Genomic DNA, 18,437 nt, shown 5'->3' with positions numbered 1-18,437 from the left:
CAGCTAAACCCCCTTATAAAAATAAATTTCAAAAGGAAAATGGAAAAACAGCGAAACAGGGAGAAAGTCTTAAAAATTACGTTCAGGGCCTGTGATGCAACCTGGAATGACCACCTTTACATCCACAGCTGGATGAGACATAAGACTGGACAGTTGGGTCTGACAAGATTGCTGAGGTTGTGTGAGCAAAAGAACACCACTTAGAGCAATACTGTGTGCTACCCATTCTAGTGGCCCAAACTCTCCAGGTTTAAGGGAATCTTCCTACAGTTAAGACATGCTTGGGGAACCCAGTGGATGGTACACTGTGTAATCCGGAAAGTTTTCTAAATGGTACCTCATTTTTCCTTTCCTCGTGCTCGGCTTCGCCATTCCATCTGCATTACTAAAAATCTCCCCACTTGGAGTGTCACTGCCTTTACCCTCCTGTTGTGCACAGTTTGCAAATTGTGCAGAGGATGAACAGGAAGAGGGGAAACAAATGAAAGATTAGCTGTAGGTGTTTGGATGGGCACATGTCACTCTAGTTTCCCATCAGGAAGAAGAATTAAACTCAGGCTCAGCCTGCAACACCGGGACCAGACTAGGGCCGAAAGCCATCCTGCGGTATTGCAGACAGCTCACAAATAAGCAAGTTGAAAAATGGAAATCAGGGGCACAGCAATTTACAAACTTGCAGAGTTATAAAGCACAACTATCATCCAGAAATATATTGAGGTAAGGCAGTGAAGAGGATTTGAAAGCAAGGCAGAATTGAAGGAAACAGATTTCAAGAGGTAGATTGGAGTCGTCTTTAAAGCACATGAAAAGCGACAGAACTTCGACAATGTTGCCCTTGGCCGAAAAGGGAGTATGTGTATTTTCTTGAATATATTCGGGAAAAAAATGCATATGACCTTTTTGGCCAAGCAAGCCATCAGGCATTGCAAATCCACCCTACATAGAAGTGTCACTTATCTCTGGTCAAAAGGGCCATCCGCAAATTGTGTAAAAACCACAAATACAGGACAGGCAATGGAGAAAAGGGAGCCTCGTTACGCCGATGGACAGGATGTAAATTGCCAACAGCCTCTCTGGAGAACTGTATGTTGTTTTCTAAAACAGAGCTACAGAGCATAGCACACTTCCACTCATGGGCGTGTATTTTGGGAAAATTAAAAATCCACAAAACACAGCCAGTCCAAAGTTTAGGGCTGCTCTGTTTACAAGAACCTCGACTTTGGTACACTTTAAATATCCCAGGAAAGGGAAAATAATGGATAAAGATGTTGTGGTACTTATATACAATGGAATGTCACTCAGACATAAAATCAATGTCATAAGGCCAATAGCAGCATAATGAGTGGCTTTAGGTATGATGATGCTAAGGGAAATGAGCCACAAAGAAAAAGAAACTTATTGTAATATATCACTTATAGAGGGAATGTAAACATGGCTACACATGAACTGAATTTCAAAAGAGAACAGAGTTACACATTTAGAAAACACACTTATGCCTCCTTAAGGGGAAAGGTGACGTGGGGTGATGTGTAAAAGCAGAGTTTGAAATTAGCACAGATACCATTCCATATACCAAATATGTAATAGACAAGACCTACTCCTTTCTCAATGAACTGGACACAAAACACCCTATTCACTGAAGAGGAATATATCTGACTGGTAATAATCTTGACACCTATGTATTTATATGTCTCCATAATGGAATCAAGTGTATGTAGATTGGCATAAACACAGATCAATGGAACAGGAAGAAATCTCAGAGATAAACCTACATACCTATGGCTATCTCATCTATGACAAAGGAGCTAAGGATATACAATGGAGAAAAGAAAGTCTCTTCAGTAATTGGTGCTGGGAAAACTGGACCCCTACACATAAAAGAATGAAATTAGAACACTCCATAACACCATACACAAAAATAAACTCTAAATTGATTAGAGATCTAAATATAAGACCAGACACTATAAAACACTTAGAGGAAACCATAGGCAGAACACTCTATGACATAAATCACAGCAAGATCCTTTTTGACCCACCTCCTAGAGAAATGGAAATAAAAACAGAAATCAACAAATGGGACCTAATGAAACTAAAAGCTTTTACACAGTACAAGAAAACATAAACAAGATGCAAAAACAACCCTCAGAATGGGAGAAAATATTTTCAAATGAAGCAATTGATAAAGGATTAATCTCCAAATTTTACAAGCACCTCATGTAGCTCAATATCACAAAAACAAACAACCCAATCCAAAAACGTGCAGAAGACCTAAATAGACATTTCTCCAAAGAAGATATACAGATTACCAAGAAAGACATGAAAGAATGCTGAACATCACTAATCATTAGAGAAATGCAAATCAAAACTACCGTGAGGTATCACCTCACAGCAGTCAGAGTGGCAATCATCAAAAAAATCTACAAAACAATAAATGATGGAGAGGCCTTTATTGGAGAAAAGGGAACACACTTGTACTGTGGGTGGGAATGTAAATTGATATGGGCACTAGGGAGAACAGTACGGAGGTTCCTTTAAATAACTAACAATAGAAGTACCATACGACACAACAATCCAACTACTGGGAATTTGCCTTACGAAAACCATAATTCAAAAAGAGTTATGTACAAAAATATTCATTGCAGCTCTATTTACAATAGCCAGGACATGGAAGCAACCTAAGTGTCCATCGACAGATGAATGGATAAAGAAGATCTGGCACATATATACAATGGAATATTACTTGGCCATAAAAAGAAGCAAAACTGAGTTATTTGTACTGAGGTGGATGGATTAGAATCTGTCCTAGACAGTGAAGTAAGTCAGAAAGGGAAAAACAAATACTGTATGTTAACAGAGATATACGGAATCTAATGAAGAAAAAAAAAAAAAAAAAGATTATGAAGATCCTATTGGCAGGACAGGATTAAGGACACAGATGTAGAGAAAGGACTTGAGGACACCGGAAAGGGTATAGGTAAGCTGGGACGAAGTGAGAGAGTGGCATGGACATAAATACATTACCACATGTAACACTGATAGCTACTGGGAAGCAGCCACATAGAACAGGGAGATCAGCTCGGTGCTTTGTGACCACATAAAGAGGTGGGATATGGAGTGTGGGAGGGAGATGCAAGAGGGAGGGGATCTGGTGATATCTGTATATGTATAGCTGATTCACTTTGTTATACAGCAGAAACTAACACTCCATTGTAAAGCAATTATACTCCAATAAACGTGTAAAAGGAAAAAAAAAAAAAAAAAGAAAGCCCAGGGATAAACCTACACACCTATGTTCAACTAATCTATGACAAAGGAGCCAAGACTATACAATGGAGATAAGACAGTCTCTTCAATCAGTGGTGCTGGGAAATATGGAAAGCTACATGTAAAAAATGAAATTAGAATACTCCCCAACACCATACATATAAATATATTCAAAATCAATTAGAGACCTTAATGTAAGACCGGAGAGTATAAAACTCTGAGAGGAAAACTTACGAAGAATACTCTGACGTAAATCACAGCAAGATCTTTTTTGATCCACCTCCTATAGTAATGAAATAAAAAAAAAGCTAAACAGATGGGACCTAATGAAACGTAAAAGCTTTTGCAAAGCAAAGGAAACTACAAACAAGATGAAAAGACAACCCTCAGAATGGTAGAATATATTTGCAAACGAATCAATGGACAAATGATTAATCTCCAATATATATAAACAGCTCATGCAGCTCAACATTAATAAGACAAAAAACCCAATACAAAAATGGAAGCAGATCTAAATAGACATTTCTTCCAAGAAAACATAGAGATGGCCAAGACGCACATGAAAATCTGCTCAACATCACTAATTATTAGAGAAATGGAAATCGAAACTACAATGAGGTATCACGTCACACCTGTTAGAATGGGCATCATCAGAAAATCTACAAACAACAAATGCTGGAGAGGGTGTGGAGAAAAGGAACCTTCTTCCACTATTGTTGGGAATGTAAATCGATACAGTCTCTATGGAGAACAGAATGGAGGTTCCTTAAAAAACTAAAAATAGAATTACCATATAATCCAGCAATCCCACTACTGGGCATATACCGAGAGAAAACCATAAATCAAAAAGACACATTCACCACAATGTTCATTGCAGCACTATTTACAATAGCCAGGTAATGAAAGCAACCTAAGTGCCCACAGACAGACAAATGGATAAAGATGTGGTACATATATACAATGGAATATTACTCAGCCATACATAGGAATGAAATTGGGTCATTTGTAGAGACCTTGATGGATCTAGAGACTGTCATACAGAGTGAAGTAAGTCAGAAAGAGAAAAACAAATATTGTATATTAATGCATATATGTGGAACCTAGAAAAATGGTACAGATGAACCGGTTTGCAGGGCAGAGATAGAGACACAGATGTAGAGAACAAACATATGGACACCAAGGGGGGAACACCATGGGAGGGTGGTGGTGGGATGAATTGGGAGACTGGGATTCACATGTGCACACTTATATGTATAACATAGATATCCAATAAGAACCTGCTGTATAAAAGAAATAAATAAATTTTAAAAAATTAAAAATAAATAAATAACATTTAATAAAATAAAAAAAAGTTTTTCCCTTCATATAGACGTCTTTATATAAATGCATTATTCCCATGTTTATATCTCTAAATTTAAAAAAAGAGGAATAAATAAAACCTACCTTGAACCAAAAAGAAAAAAAGGAAAAAAAAAAAAAAAAACAGAACCCACTATTTATACAGAGGAAAATCGTATCAGGGCACTTGTTCCAGTGGTAACAAATTCTTAAGTTGGTCAGAAGTGAGAAATCATCTCCCATGCAGTCAGCAGCGCTCCCCCACACAAGGAACATCCTCATTGCAAAGCTGGGGGACTATGTCGAAGCATCTGTGAGTAAATGTGAGCTGAGCCCCAGTCCTGCTGCAGCTGAAATCTTCCCACCCTTTCCAGGTAAAACACCTGAATATGTACAAGAACTTGCAAGCCTAGAGGAAGGGCTGTGGAGCCACACCAGCGACAGCATGCAGGCCGACATGGTGCCTGCAGGCCAGCCAGGATGGTCCTGGCCCCAGATGCTCTTCTGGAAGTTTTCCATTTCCCTGACTGAGATACCCCTCCTGCCACGGCCCCCACTGCTTTTTTACTTCCTCACCTCTGCCTGGGGAGAAATTCTAGTGGCAGGTATGGGTGACACATCCTCTTCTTTAGCAGGTGGCAGCCAGGCAACTCCTGCAGGAAGTCCAGCAGAGCCCCACTCACACTGGGCCACCCACAAAGCCACGGCCCCTCACTCCCTCCCACCACCCCAGCCCCGACACTGCTGACGGGGCAGAGAATATGGCGTCAGGCACAGCTACAGGAGCTCTTGCTGACTGGAGAGGTGCTTATATTGATCTCAACCCAGGCACACCTGGGGAGGGCTGGCAGGCAGTGTCATGCTGCCCAAATCAGCCAATCCTCACTCCTCAGGGGCTCACAGTTGCAGAAAATGAGCCTTGCTAAACGGGCCAGGCCCAAGGAACAGGTGTGGGCTCTTGAGAGTCAGGATAGACAAGGGGCTGCAGCTGCAGCTTGGTTTCTTATCATTTTATCTGGTCCATGAGTGGAAAACAACTTCAAGATGACTCTATCCTAATGAGAGGAACCCAGGAGTCAGGGAGAGGAGTAATGGTGGGTGGAGATAGAGGCCTGGTGCCCTGGTTGCAGTGGAAGTGTCTGGAAGACCAGGCAGAGAGAGGCCGCACAGAGTGATACCTGGGGTCACAGACTTGTCAGAGCTGCTGTTTGTTAGTTCAAGTCCTGCTCTGAGGTGTTCTGTGTCAGCTGTGAGCGACAGGTGAGCTGGGGGTTCTCTGCAAGTTGGGCTATGTGCACGGTTCCTGTGTTTCCAGCCCTTATGGGGTACCTGCCCAAAGGGAGCTCCATATCCTGGGAAGGGCCTGACTATGAGAGACCCATGGGCTGCTGGGTAGCTGAACAGGTGAGCTCCATACCCTGGGAGGGACTTGACCACGAGAGCCCCGTGGGCTGTTGGGGGTGGAGGTGCAGCCCAGGTGAGCTCCATGTCCTGGGATTGGCCTGACCACGAGAGCCCCATGGGCTGCTGGAGACCTGGTAAAGTATATCAAGACAGTCAGTGAAGCCACTGAGGATATACATCAAGTAGCTCCTATTTCCTACACCCTGCTGGTCAGTCTACCATCCACCAGGCCATGGCATTCTGTATTAGACTTCAATGATGCCTTCTTCTGTATGCCACTCATCTCAGAGTCACAAGAATTTTTGGCTTGTGAGTGGCAGGACACAACATGCAACAAAAGCAATAATGCTGGGCCGTCCTGCCCCAATGGTTCAAAAATCCCCACACCATCATTGGGGAAATGTCCTCTAAAGACCTAAAAGTTCTACCTCTGTAAAAGGGAACCCTCCTTCAATATGCAGATGACATTCTGATCGCCAGGCCTACTAAAGACGCCTCTGAACTACCTAGCCAAGAAAGGATAGAAGGTGTCCAAGAAAAAGGCTCAAATGTCCCAGGCTAATGTGACATGCCTGGGCTTCATTCTCACAGATATTCGGAGAAACGCATCCCAGGATAGGGAAGAAGCCATTTGCAGCCTTACCTCTTCTAAAACTAGAAGACCGCTTAGGGGTTCCTGGGGAGGCCAAGGTTTTCTGCATCTGGATCCCTAACTACAGTCTAATAGCTGGGCCTCTACATGAAACACTGACACGAAAAGATGATGATCCTTTTTAATAGAATCCAGAAGCAGACATTCAAGAATGGAAAGAGCAGTCAATTCAGGCCCTTGCCCAGGAACTCCCTAATTTAGCTAAACCCTTTTACCTTTACATACCCGGTCAAAGGTTAATTGCCCTTGGAGCCTTAGTGCAAAAACTGGGACCACTTGAAATGGAGCAACACAGGAATGCCCTTCAGGTATGATAAACTATGGTCACCAAGGGCTTTGCCCACCGCCCCATCAGGCCAGGATACTGGGGTATCTAAAAAGGTGGAAATCAGCAGCCCGCAAGGCCAGCTCCCTACTAAGGGAAAAGGACCCCACGTGGTGATCCCAACCACCCATCATGCCCTGAAGTTGCAGGGGTCGCTCTGTGGACACACTGACCTCCAGTAAGGAGGCCCTCCAACTCCAACCTCCGGAGAGACAAACGGGGGCAATGGGACCCCAAGATGACTCGTGTGACCATCACTTGACCTGGAGTTTCTCTCAGAAAACAAGTCTGTGCCCCAAAAGAGCAGGCTACTGCTTGCAGGACTTACTGCACCCAGACGGGAGCTAATAAGCTTGGCGGGGGAAACGTATATCATGCTTTCACCATAGAAAACCCTACAGAAACCATGACGATGGTGGCCAATATGACCGGCTGGACTGCTGGCTACTTCAAAAGGCCGTTGACTCAGTGGACGTCATGGTCCTGGATCACCACTGACCCTGGACTGTCTGGGAGTTGAGCGGGCAGGGCTCTGACACATGGTGCTGTTTATACATTAATTCAGGGACCTAATTAAAGAAAGCACAGACTACTGGTCAGAGCATCTAGGCTGGCAAAAACCGTCAGCCTAAGGTCGGTGAACAAATGTGGGGTGGGGTGAAACCTGCCACAGCAGCATCTCTGTGCATCTCTTTCCTGGACCCTTAAAGGTCATTAGAATCTATAACACTTCCAATGCTGGTGCTCAGGTGGACGAGCAGTGAGGCAGGAAGCCTTGGGACAATCAACCTCACCTGGAGGCTGCTGGGGAGAAGTTTTGCACCACCCCCCGTGTATGACGGCTCCCACCTCAGCATGAAGCAGTTACAAAAGAGGGGTTTGCACCCTCAGCACCCCAAGAATGAGGAACGGGACAAAAAGCAGAGGAGGTGTTCATCACAGGCAACGTTCATTAAAAATTCCTGGGAGATAAAAAGAGAATCTGTGCAATAAAATAAGGTCTAACCTGTTTTTCCTTTGTGCTTTGTCTAATTTCACGTGCTCCTATGGTTCCACATGCAGAGGTCCCACAACCGGCACTTCAGACCCGATTTCCTAGTGCAGAATGGCTGGGCTGACACCTCAGCTAGTGGGGTCTCATGCAGACTGCGCGACATAGAGCCTGAGCTGCAGCCAACCCAGCCCTCGAGACCTCCATACCCTCCCTCCTGCTGACGATGCTGGGATAGCTACACAGCAGCCCAGCCCACAGCCCGCGGGGGATTGCACGCTCTCACCTCTCCATTCTGTTTTCAAAATATAAAGTTTCCTTTGCTTCTGAACCAAACTCAGTCTTGATCTGTTGGCTCCAACGACACTGGGCACAGGGACTCCTGTTGGGGTCCACTCTGGAGGATCAGTAACAGAAATTGAGAACATTGTAACTTCAATGAACAGATGTGTGAGCCAAACTGTAGTTAACATAGAGCAGTGTATAAGGCTCGGGTAAAATAAGATGTTTCTAAGACTTACATTTGATATTTCCATCACTTTATTATAAGCAAGTTCAGTGAAGACATCTGTCTTATTTGTCAGGTCAACATTAGAGAAATGAAGTGATTTATTCCCAAGGATGTACATCGAATACTCTTGGCTGAAGCTTCAATCTTGTTTTGAATGCTTTTCCATTGAAAATGATACCTCTCATTCAGCTTCCCCATTTCTGAGAAGTATAAAATCTTATAATTTATTATTACCAAAGGGGAAAGGTAGGAGAAGGGATAAATTAACAGTTTGGGATTAACACATACACACTGCTATGTATAAAACAGATCATGAACAACGAACTATTGTATAGCACAGGGAACTACACTGAATAATTTGCAATAACCTATAAGGCGAAATAATCTGAAAAAGAATAGATATTTTTATTGACATCATCTATCAATGACCTATAAAATGTAAACTAAGAAAGGCCGATGGTGAGCACTTCTGATCCCGAAGATTTCAATCATCTAAAGTTTGGACTCTACATATTTCCCAAGGCCCTTAATGGACATATGTGTAGCCGTAGCTTAAAAATTCCCCAGTTTGGGGTTCGGGGAGGCACTGATTTGGAAAAATTCCTGGTGCTCTCCTTACATGCATGGGACCATTCCTACGGCTAAAACATGCCTGTCACACCTAGAGGATGGTACACCGTTTGATCGGAAACAGTTTGGAAAAGGCACCTCATCTCCTCATCGCCTGGTGCTCGGGTTCACCCCTCCAGCATCTTTCCTAACAATCTCCACACTTGGAGATATCAGCATCGTCAAAATCCTGTTGCACACAGTTTGGAATTTGTCCAGAGGATGAAGCGGAAGGATGAGAAAAATTTAGAGATAAGTCCTAGGTGTTCAGACAGGCACATGCCACTCTAATTTCCAATCCGGAAGACAAATTCATCAAAGGCTAGAATTGCCACCGGAAACAGAATAGGGCTAGAGGAAATCCCGCTGTTTTGTATCCAGTTTCCAAAAACACAAGTTGAATAATGGAACTCAGGGGCATTAAATTCATAAAACTGCAGAGTTGAAAATATCTATCGTCAAAAAATGTCTTGAGGTAAGTCACAGAAAAGGACTTGTAAGCAAGGGAGATTGTCAGGAAACAGATTTGAAGAGGTGGAAAGGACTCCCAATTAAAGCAAAAGAAAAGGGGCTGAACATCGCCAATGATGCAGTTGGCCAAAAAGGCCGTATGCATTTTTTTTCTGAATATATTCAAGTAAAGGCCATACACACATTTTATCCAACCAAAAAGGTGGGCATTGGAAATCTATACTACAAAATGTATCACTTCACATCAGTCAGAAGGGCCATCCACATAAAGTGTAAACACCAGAAATGCAGGACAGGGTGAGGAGAAAAGGGAGCCCTGTGAGGCTGATAGTGCAAAGTTAATTTGCCAACGGCCACTCTGGAGAAGTGTATTGTGTTTGCTAAAACATCGAAAAAATGAGCTACAGAGCATAGGGCACTTGCACTCATGGGCGTATACCTTGGGAAAAACAAAAACCGACAGAAAACAGGCACCCCAACGTTTACCACCTCTCTGTTAAAAAGGGCCTCAACTAGGATATAACCTAAATGTCCCTGGAAGGATAAAATGGATAAAAGAGTTGGGGTACTTATGTAGAGTGGAATATTACTCATCGAGAAATCAATGAAATAAGGCCACTTGTAACAACTCTGGAGGAGTTACATACGATCATTCTAAGTGACATATGACAGAAAGAAAAAGACACATATCATAAGATGTCACTTAAAGGTGGAATCAAAAATGGCTACACATGAAATAAATTACAAAATAGAAACATAGTCAAATATGTAGAAAATAAACATAAGGCTGCTAAATGGAAAAGGTGGGGAAGGATGAGGTATTATCCAGGAGGTTGAAATTAGCAAAGACACCATTCCAGGTACTAAATTGAATAACTGACAAGGCCTACACGGTACCTCAAAGAACTGCACTCAGCGCACTCAAGTCACTGGAAAATAATATAAATGACTGGTAAGCATCTGAAAAAGAATTTATTGTTGTCTCACAGTACATGAATCAAGTGGATGTACAGCAGCAAAAAACAGAGCTTTGAAAATCAGCTGTAGCAAATATAAAAATAAATTTAAAACTATTTATAAAAACAGTGAGACAGACAAAACTTCTTACAACTTTTGTTGAAGGGCTACGATGTAACATGGATTAAACACATGTAGACCCACAGCAGGATGATATATAAGGCAGGAAGCTATGCACGCTAAGAGATGTTAGAGAGGCTGGGTGAGTAAAGGCAGACCTTTTAAAGTAATACTGCCTGATTCCCATTCCTTGGGTCCCAAATCTGCAGGGTCAAGGGAATCTTCTGACAGCAAAAACATGCCTGGGAAACCGAGACGAATGTACACCGTGTGACCAGGAAAGGTGTCTAAAATCCACCTCATTTTTGATCTCCTGGTTCTGGGGTTCGCCATTCAAGCCAAATTACTAACAATCTCCCCACTTGGAGAATCAGCACCTTTAACCTCCTGTTTCACACAGTTTGCAATTTGTGCAGAGGATAAACGGGAAGAGGGGGAAACAATGAGAGACTAGCTGAAGGAGTTTTGACAGGCACATGCCACTCTAATTTCCCATTAGGAAGAAGAATTAACCAAAGGCTCAGCATGCCTCCCCAGAACCAGAATAGGGCCGGAAGCAATACAATGGTTTGGCGACCAGCTCACAAAAAATGCGAGTTGCAAAATGGGGCTCAGGAGCAAACAATTCAAAGACCTGCAAAGATAAAAATGATAACCAACGTCCAAAAATATATTCAGGTAAGGCAACGAAGAGGATCTGAATGAGAGGCAGAATTGCAGGAAACAGATTTCAAAAGGTAGATTGGACTTACATTTAAAGCATATGAAAAGCAGCAGCATTTCTAACATGATGCAGTTGGGCAAAAGGGTGTATGTGTTTTTTTCGTGAATATCTTCAGGAAAAAAACACATACAGAGTTTTTGGCCAACCAAGCAAGCGGGAAATGCAAATCCGCACAACAAAGAAGTCTCAATTTCCACTGCTCAGAAAGGCCATCCAAAAAATGTGTACAAACCAGAAATGCAGGAGAGGCCATGCAGAACAGGGAGCTAGTCACGCTGATGGGTGTGGTATAAATATCCCAGACACACTCTGAAGAAGTGTATGCTGTTTCCTAAAACATCTAAAATACAAGGCTACCGAGCATAGGGCACTTCCACTCATGGGCATATAACTTGGGAAGACTAAATATCAACAAGACACAGGCACCCCAAAATTTAAAGCTGCTCTGCATACAAGAACCTCAACTTCAGTACAACTTAAGTATTCCAGGAAAGAGAAAATTGCGTAAAGAACGTGTGGTAATTTTGTACAATGGAATATCACTCAGACATGAAATCAATGTCATAAAGCCAGTAACAGCAAAATGAGTGGATTTAGGTACAATGATTCTAAGTGAAATAAGTCACACAGAAAAAGAAACTTATCATAAGATATCACTTATGAAGGTCCTGTAAACATGGCTACATATTAACTGAGTTAGGAAAGAGAACAGAGTCTCACATTGAGAAAACACTCTTATGCCTGATAAGGGGAAATGAGAGGTGGGGTGATGCATAAAACCAGACTTTGATATTAGCCCTGGTACCATTCCATGAAGCAAATACAGAATAGACATATCCTACACCTTCCTCTGTGAACGGGACTCAACACCCCTATTCCACACAGAGGAATATATCTGACTAGTAAGAATCTTAAAACCTATATATTGATATGTCTCCATAAGGGAATCAAGTGTGTCTAGACAGGCATAAACACGTCGGTGAAAATCAGCTCAACCCCATTATAAAAATGAATTTCAAAAACAAAACAAATAAAAACAGCGAAATTCTTACACAATTCCTTCAGGGGTTCTGATGAAACCTGGAACGACCCTATCTGCAAAGACAGCTAGATGAGACATAAGGCTGGACACTTGGGGCTGAGAGGACTTGTGAGAATGGGTGAGAAAATGCAGATCCTTTAAAGCAGTAATGCATGCCACCCATTCCATGGGTCCCAACTCTCCAGGTAGAAGGGAATATCAATACAGTTATAACATGTATGGGAATCCTAGAGAATGGACACCCTGTGATGGCAAAAGATTTCTAAAAGGCTCCTAATTTTTCCTCTCCTTGTGCTCCAGTTTGGCATTCCAACTTCTTTACTATCAATCTCCCAACTTGGAGCGTCAGCTCCTATAAGGTACTGGTTCGCACAGTTTGCAAATTGTGCAGTTGGTGAAAGGAAAGAGGGAGAACAAATCAGAGAGTAGCTGTAGGCATTTGGACGGACACATGTCACTCTAATTTCCCGTCCGGAAGGAAGAATTAACCAAAGTGTCAGCCTGCACCCCCGGATCCAGTATAGGTCCTGTAGCAAAATTGTAGATTTGCGGTCAGCTCACAAAAACACGAGTTGAAAATTGGAGCTCAGGGGCACAGCAATTCACAAACCAGCAGAGTTATAAAGGACAACTGTCTTCCAAAAATCTGTTGAGGGAAGGCAACGAAGCAGGCTTGAAAATGAGGCCGAATTGCAGAAAACATATTTCAAGAGTTAAACTGGAATCGCCTTTAAAGCACAGGAAAAGTGTAACAACTTCGACAATGATGCACTTGGCCAAAAAGGGCGTATGCATTTTCTTCTGAATATATTCAGGAGAAAAGGCATACGCCCTTTCTGGCCAATCAAGCAACCCCGCAATACAAATCCACACTACAAAGAATTGTCACTTCCCACCGGTCAAAACGGACATCCGAAAATCTGTAAAAACCAGAAAATAAAGACAGAGATGACAAGAGCATGTTGCAATGTGATCCCAGGGGTCATGGAGGATTGTGATGACAAGGCCATGTAGCATTGTGCTGACAAAGGCATGGAGCATTGTGATGACAAGGGTCACGGAGCACTGTGATGACAATCGTCATGGAGCATTGTGATTACATGGATCATGGAGCACTGGGATGAAAAGGGCATGGATCATTGTGATGACAAGGGTTAAGGAGCATTTTGATGACAAGAGTCCTGGATCACTGTGTTGTCAGGTGTCATGGAGGGTTGTGATGACAGAGGACATGGAGCATTGTGATGACAAGGGTCATGGAGAAGTGAGATGAGAAGGTCATGGATCTTTGGGCTGAAAATGTTCATGGAGTATTGTGAAGACAGGGGTCATGGAGCACTGTGATGACAAGGTCCTGGAGCACTGTGATGAGAAGACCATGGAGCCTTGTGATGACAAGTCTCATGGAGCATTCTGATGAAAAGGGGCAAGAAGCATTGTGATTACAAGGGTCTTGGAGAATTGGGATGACCAGGGCATGGCGCATTTGGATGAGAAGACCATAGAGCGTTCTGATGACATGCATCATGGAGCGTTGTGATGACAAGGGCATGGAGCATTGTGATTACAGGGGTCTTGGAGCATTGTGATGAAAAGGGCATTAATCATTGTGATGGAAAAGGCATGGAGCCTTGTCATGACAGGGTTCAAGGAGCATACTGACGACAAGTGTCAGGGAGCATTGTGATGACAAGTGTATTGAGCACTGTGATGACAAAGGTCATGGAGCATGGTGATGAGAAACCCCTGTAAAATTGTGATGACGAGCGTCATGGGGCATTGTGATGACAAGTGTTATGGAACATTGTGATAACAATGGTTTGGAGCATTGTGATGACAGAGGTCATGGAGCATTTTGATTTCATTGTGATGACAATAGCAAGAAGCATTATGATGATGGGCATGGTGCATTGTGATGACAGGGTTCATGGAGCATTGAGATGAAAAGGGGCATGGAGCATTGTGATTAAAGTGGTCTTGGAGCATTGTGATGACAAGGGCATGGAGCATTGTGATGAGAAGGCAATGGAGCATTCTGATGACATGTGTCATGGAGCTTTGTGATGACAAGGACATGGAGCATTGTGATGACAGTGGCATGGAAAATTGGTCTAACACGTTTCATGGATTATTGTGATGACAGTGGGCATGGCGCATTGTGATGACAAGGGCATGGAGCATTGTGATTACAAGGTCATGGATTATTGTGAAGACAGGTGACAGGGAGCGTTGTGATGACATTTGTCTCGGTCCATTGAGATGACAATGGCATGGAGCATTGTGATGCCAAGTGTCATGGAGGATTGTGATGACAAAGGTAATGGAGCATTGTGATGACAAGGGCTTGGAGCATTGTGATGAGAAGTGTCATGGAGCATTGTGATGACAGGGGCATGGAGCATTGTGATGACAACGGACATTGGGAATTTTGATGACATGGTATGAAGCGTTTTGATGACAAAGGCATGGAGCTTGCTATGACAGGTGTCATGGGGCATTGCGATGACAGATGTGTGGAGAATTGTGATGACAAGAGAATGTAACATTTTGATGAGAAGTGTCATGGAGCATTGTGATGAGAGTGGGCCTGGAACATTGTGATGACAAGGGCATGGAACACTGTGATACATGGGTCATTGAGGATTGTAATGACAAGGGCATGGAGCATTGTGATGAGAAGGGCATCGAGCATTGTAACAAGCATCATGGACCTTTGTTATGACAAGGGCATGGAGCAATGTGATGAGAGTCTTCATGGAGCATTGTGATGAGAAGACCATGGAGCCTTGTGATGACAAGTCTCATGGAGCATTCTTATGAAAAGGGGCATGGAGCATTGTGATTACATGGGTCTTGGAGCATTGTGATTACAAGGGCATGGAAAATTGTGAGAGAAGGCCAAGGAGCATTCTGATGACATGCGTCATGGAGCTTTGTGATGACCAGGGCAAAGAGAATTGTGATTACAGGGTTCTTGGAGCATTGTGATGAAAAGGCTCTGGATCATTGTGATGAAAAAGGCATGGAGCCTTGTCATGACAGGGTTCAAGGAGCATACTGATGGAAAGAGTCAGGGAGCATTGTGATGACAAGTGTATTGAGCATTGTGATGACGAAGGTCATGGAGCATTGTGATGAGAAGACCATGGATAATTGTGATGACGAGCATTATGGGGCATTGTGATGACAAGTGTTATGGAACATTGTGATCACAAGGGTTTGGAGCATTGTGATGACAGCGGTCATGTAGCATTTTGATTTCATTGTGATGACAATAGCATGAAGCATTATGATGATGGGCATGGTGCATTGTGATGAGAGGGTTCAAGGAGCATTGAGATGAAAAGGGGCATGGAGCATTGTGATTACAGGTGTCTTGTAGCATTGGGATGGCAAGGGCATGGAGTATTGTGATGGCAATGGTCATGGAGCATTTTTATGACAAGAGTCCCGGATCATTGTGTTGTCAAGGTTCATGGAGCATTGTGATGACAGGGGCATGGAACATTGGTTTGACAAGTTTCATGGATTATTGTGATGACAGTGGGCATGGCGCCTTGTGATGACAAAGGAATGGAGCATTGTGATGACAAGGTCATGGATTATTGTGAAGACAGGTGTCAGGGAGCATTGTGATGACATATGTCAAGGTGCATTGTGATGACAATGGCATGGAGCATTGGGATGCCAAGTGTCATGGAGGATTGTGATGACAAATGTAATGGAGCATTGTGATGACAAGGGCTTGGAGCATTGTGATGAGAAGTGTCATGGAACATTGTGATGACAAGGGCATGGGGCATTGTGATGACAACGGCCATTGAGAATTTTGATGACAACGTCGTGAAGCATTGCGATGACAAGCACATGGAGATTGCTATGACAGGTGTCATGGAGCATTTTGATGACAAGTGCATGGATAATTGTGATGACAAGAGCATGTAACATTGTGGTGAGAAGTGTCATGGCACATTGTGATGAGAGGGACGTGGAGAATTGTGATAACAAGGGACATGGAGCATTGTGATGACCAGGGCATTCAGCGTTCTGATGGCAAGACCGTGGAACATTGTGATGAGAAGATCATGGGTAATTGTGATGACGAACATCATGGAGCACTGTAATGACAAGGGGAATGGAGCATTGTGATGACAGGTGTCATGGATCATTTTGATGAGAGGGGTCATGGAGCCTTCTTATGACCAGCTTGTGGAGTATTGTGATGACACTGACATGGAGCATTGTGATGAAAAGGGCATGGAGCATTGTGATGAAAAAGGCATGGAGTCTTTTCATGACAGGTTTCAAGGAGCATTCTGATGACAAGTGTCAGGGAGCATTGTGATGACAAGTGTATTGAGCATTGTGATGACAAAGTTCATGCAGCATTGTGATGACAGGCATCATGGAGCGTTGTGATGACAAGGGTTATGGAACATTGTGATCACAAGGGTTTGGAGCATTGTGATGAGAGAGGGCATGAACATTTTCATTTCAACGACCATGGAGCATTGTGATGACAAGGGCATGAAGCAATGTGAACCCAAGTTTCATCGAGGATTTTGATGACAATCGGAATGGAGTACTGTGATGACAAGCACATGGAGCATTGTGATGACAAGGTCATGTAGCATTTTGCTGACAAATGCACGGAACATTTTGATGACAAGGGTCATGGAGCACTGTGATGACAAGCGTCACGGAGAATGGTGATTACAGGGGTCATGGAGCATTGGGATGGCAAGGGCATGGATCATTTTGATGACAAGGGTAATGGAGCATTCAGATGACAAGTGTCCCGGATCATTGTGTTGTCACGGGTCATGGAGCGTTGTGATGACAGTGGTCATGGAGCATTTTGATGAAAAGGGATTGGTACATTGTGACGATAAGGGCATGTAGCATTGTGATGACTGGGGTTATGGAACATTGTGATGACAGGGTTGAGGGAGTATTGTGATGAATAGTCATGGAACATTGTGAAATCAATGGTGAGAGAGCATTTTGATGAGAAGTGCATTGAGCATTGTGATTACAAGTTTTATGGAGCATTGTGATGACTAGGATGTGGAGCATTGTGATGACAAGTGCATTGCGCATTGTGATGACATGGGTCAAGGAGCATTGTGCTGAAAAGCGCATGGAGCATTGTAATGACAGGTTTCATGGATCATTGTGCTGAAAAGCGCATGGAGCATTGTGATGACATGTGTCATGGATCATTGTGCTGACAAAGGCATGGTGCATTGTGATGACAAGGGTCACAAAGCACTGTGATGAAAAGTTCATGGAGCATTGTGGTGACAAAGGTCACAGAGCCTTGTGTGACAGGGGCATGGACCATTGTGATGAGAAAGCTCATGAATCATTTTGATGACTGGAGTCACAGAGCATTGTGATGGCAGGGGTCATGGAGCATTGAGATGAAAAGGGGCATGGAGCATTGTGATTACAGGGGTCTTGGACCATTGTGATGACAAGGGCATGGAGTATTCTGATGACATGCGTCATGGATCTTTGTGATGACAAAGGCATGGAACATTGTGATTACAAGGGTCTTGGAGCATTGTGATGACAAGGGTCATGGAGCCTTGGATGAAAAGGCCGGGGAACATTGTGATGGCAGGGGTCATGGAGCATTGTTATGACAAGGGTCATGGAGCACTGCGATGACAAGTGCTTGGAGAATTGTATTGACAAGAGCATGTAACATTTTGATGAGAAGTGTCATGGAGCACTGTGATGACAAGGACATGTAGAATTGTGATGACCAGGGCATGGAGCATTGTGATGGCAAGACCGTGGAGCATTGTGATGAGAAGACAATGGATAATTGTGATGATGAGCATCATGGAGCACTGTAATGACAAGGGGCATGGAGCATTGTGATGACAGGTGTCATGGATCATTGTGATGACAAAGGTCATGGACCATTCTGATGACAAGCTTGAGGTGTAATGTGATGACAATGGCATGGAGCATTGTGATGAAATGGGCATGGAGCATTGTGATGAACAGGGCATGGAGAA

The sequence above is a fragment of the Hyperoodon ampullatus genome (assembly GCF_949752795.1).
Source record: "Hyperoodon ampullatus genome assembly, contig: SUPER_X_unloc_1, whole genome shotgun sequence".
Lineage (NCBI taxonomy): Eukaryota > Metazoa > Chordata > Mammalia > Artiodactyla > Ziphiidae > Hyperoodon > Hyperoodon ampullatus.
The sequence above is the reverse complement of the archived record's forward strand: the minus strand, read 5'-3'. Positions refer to the sequence as shown.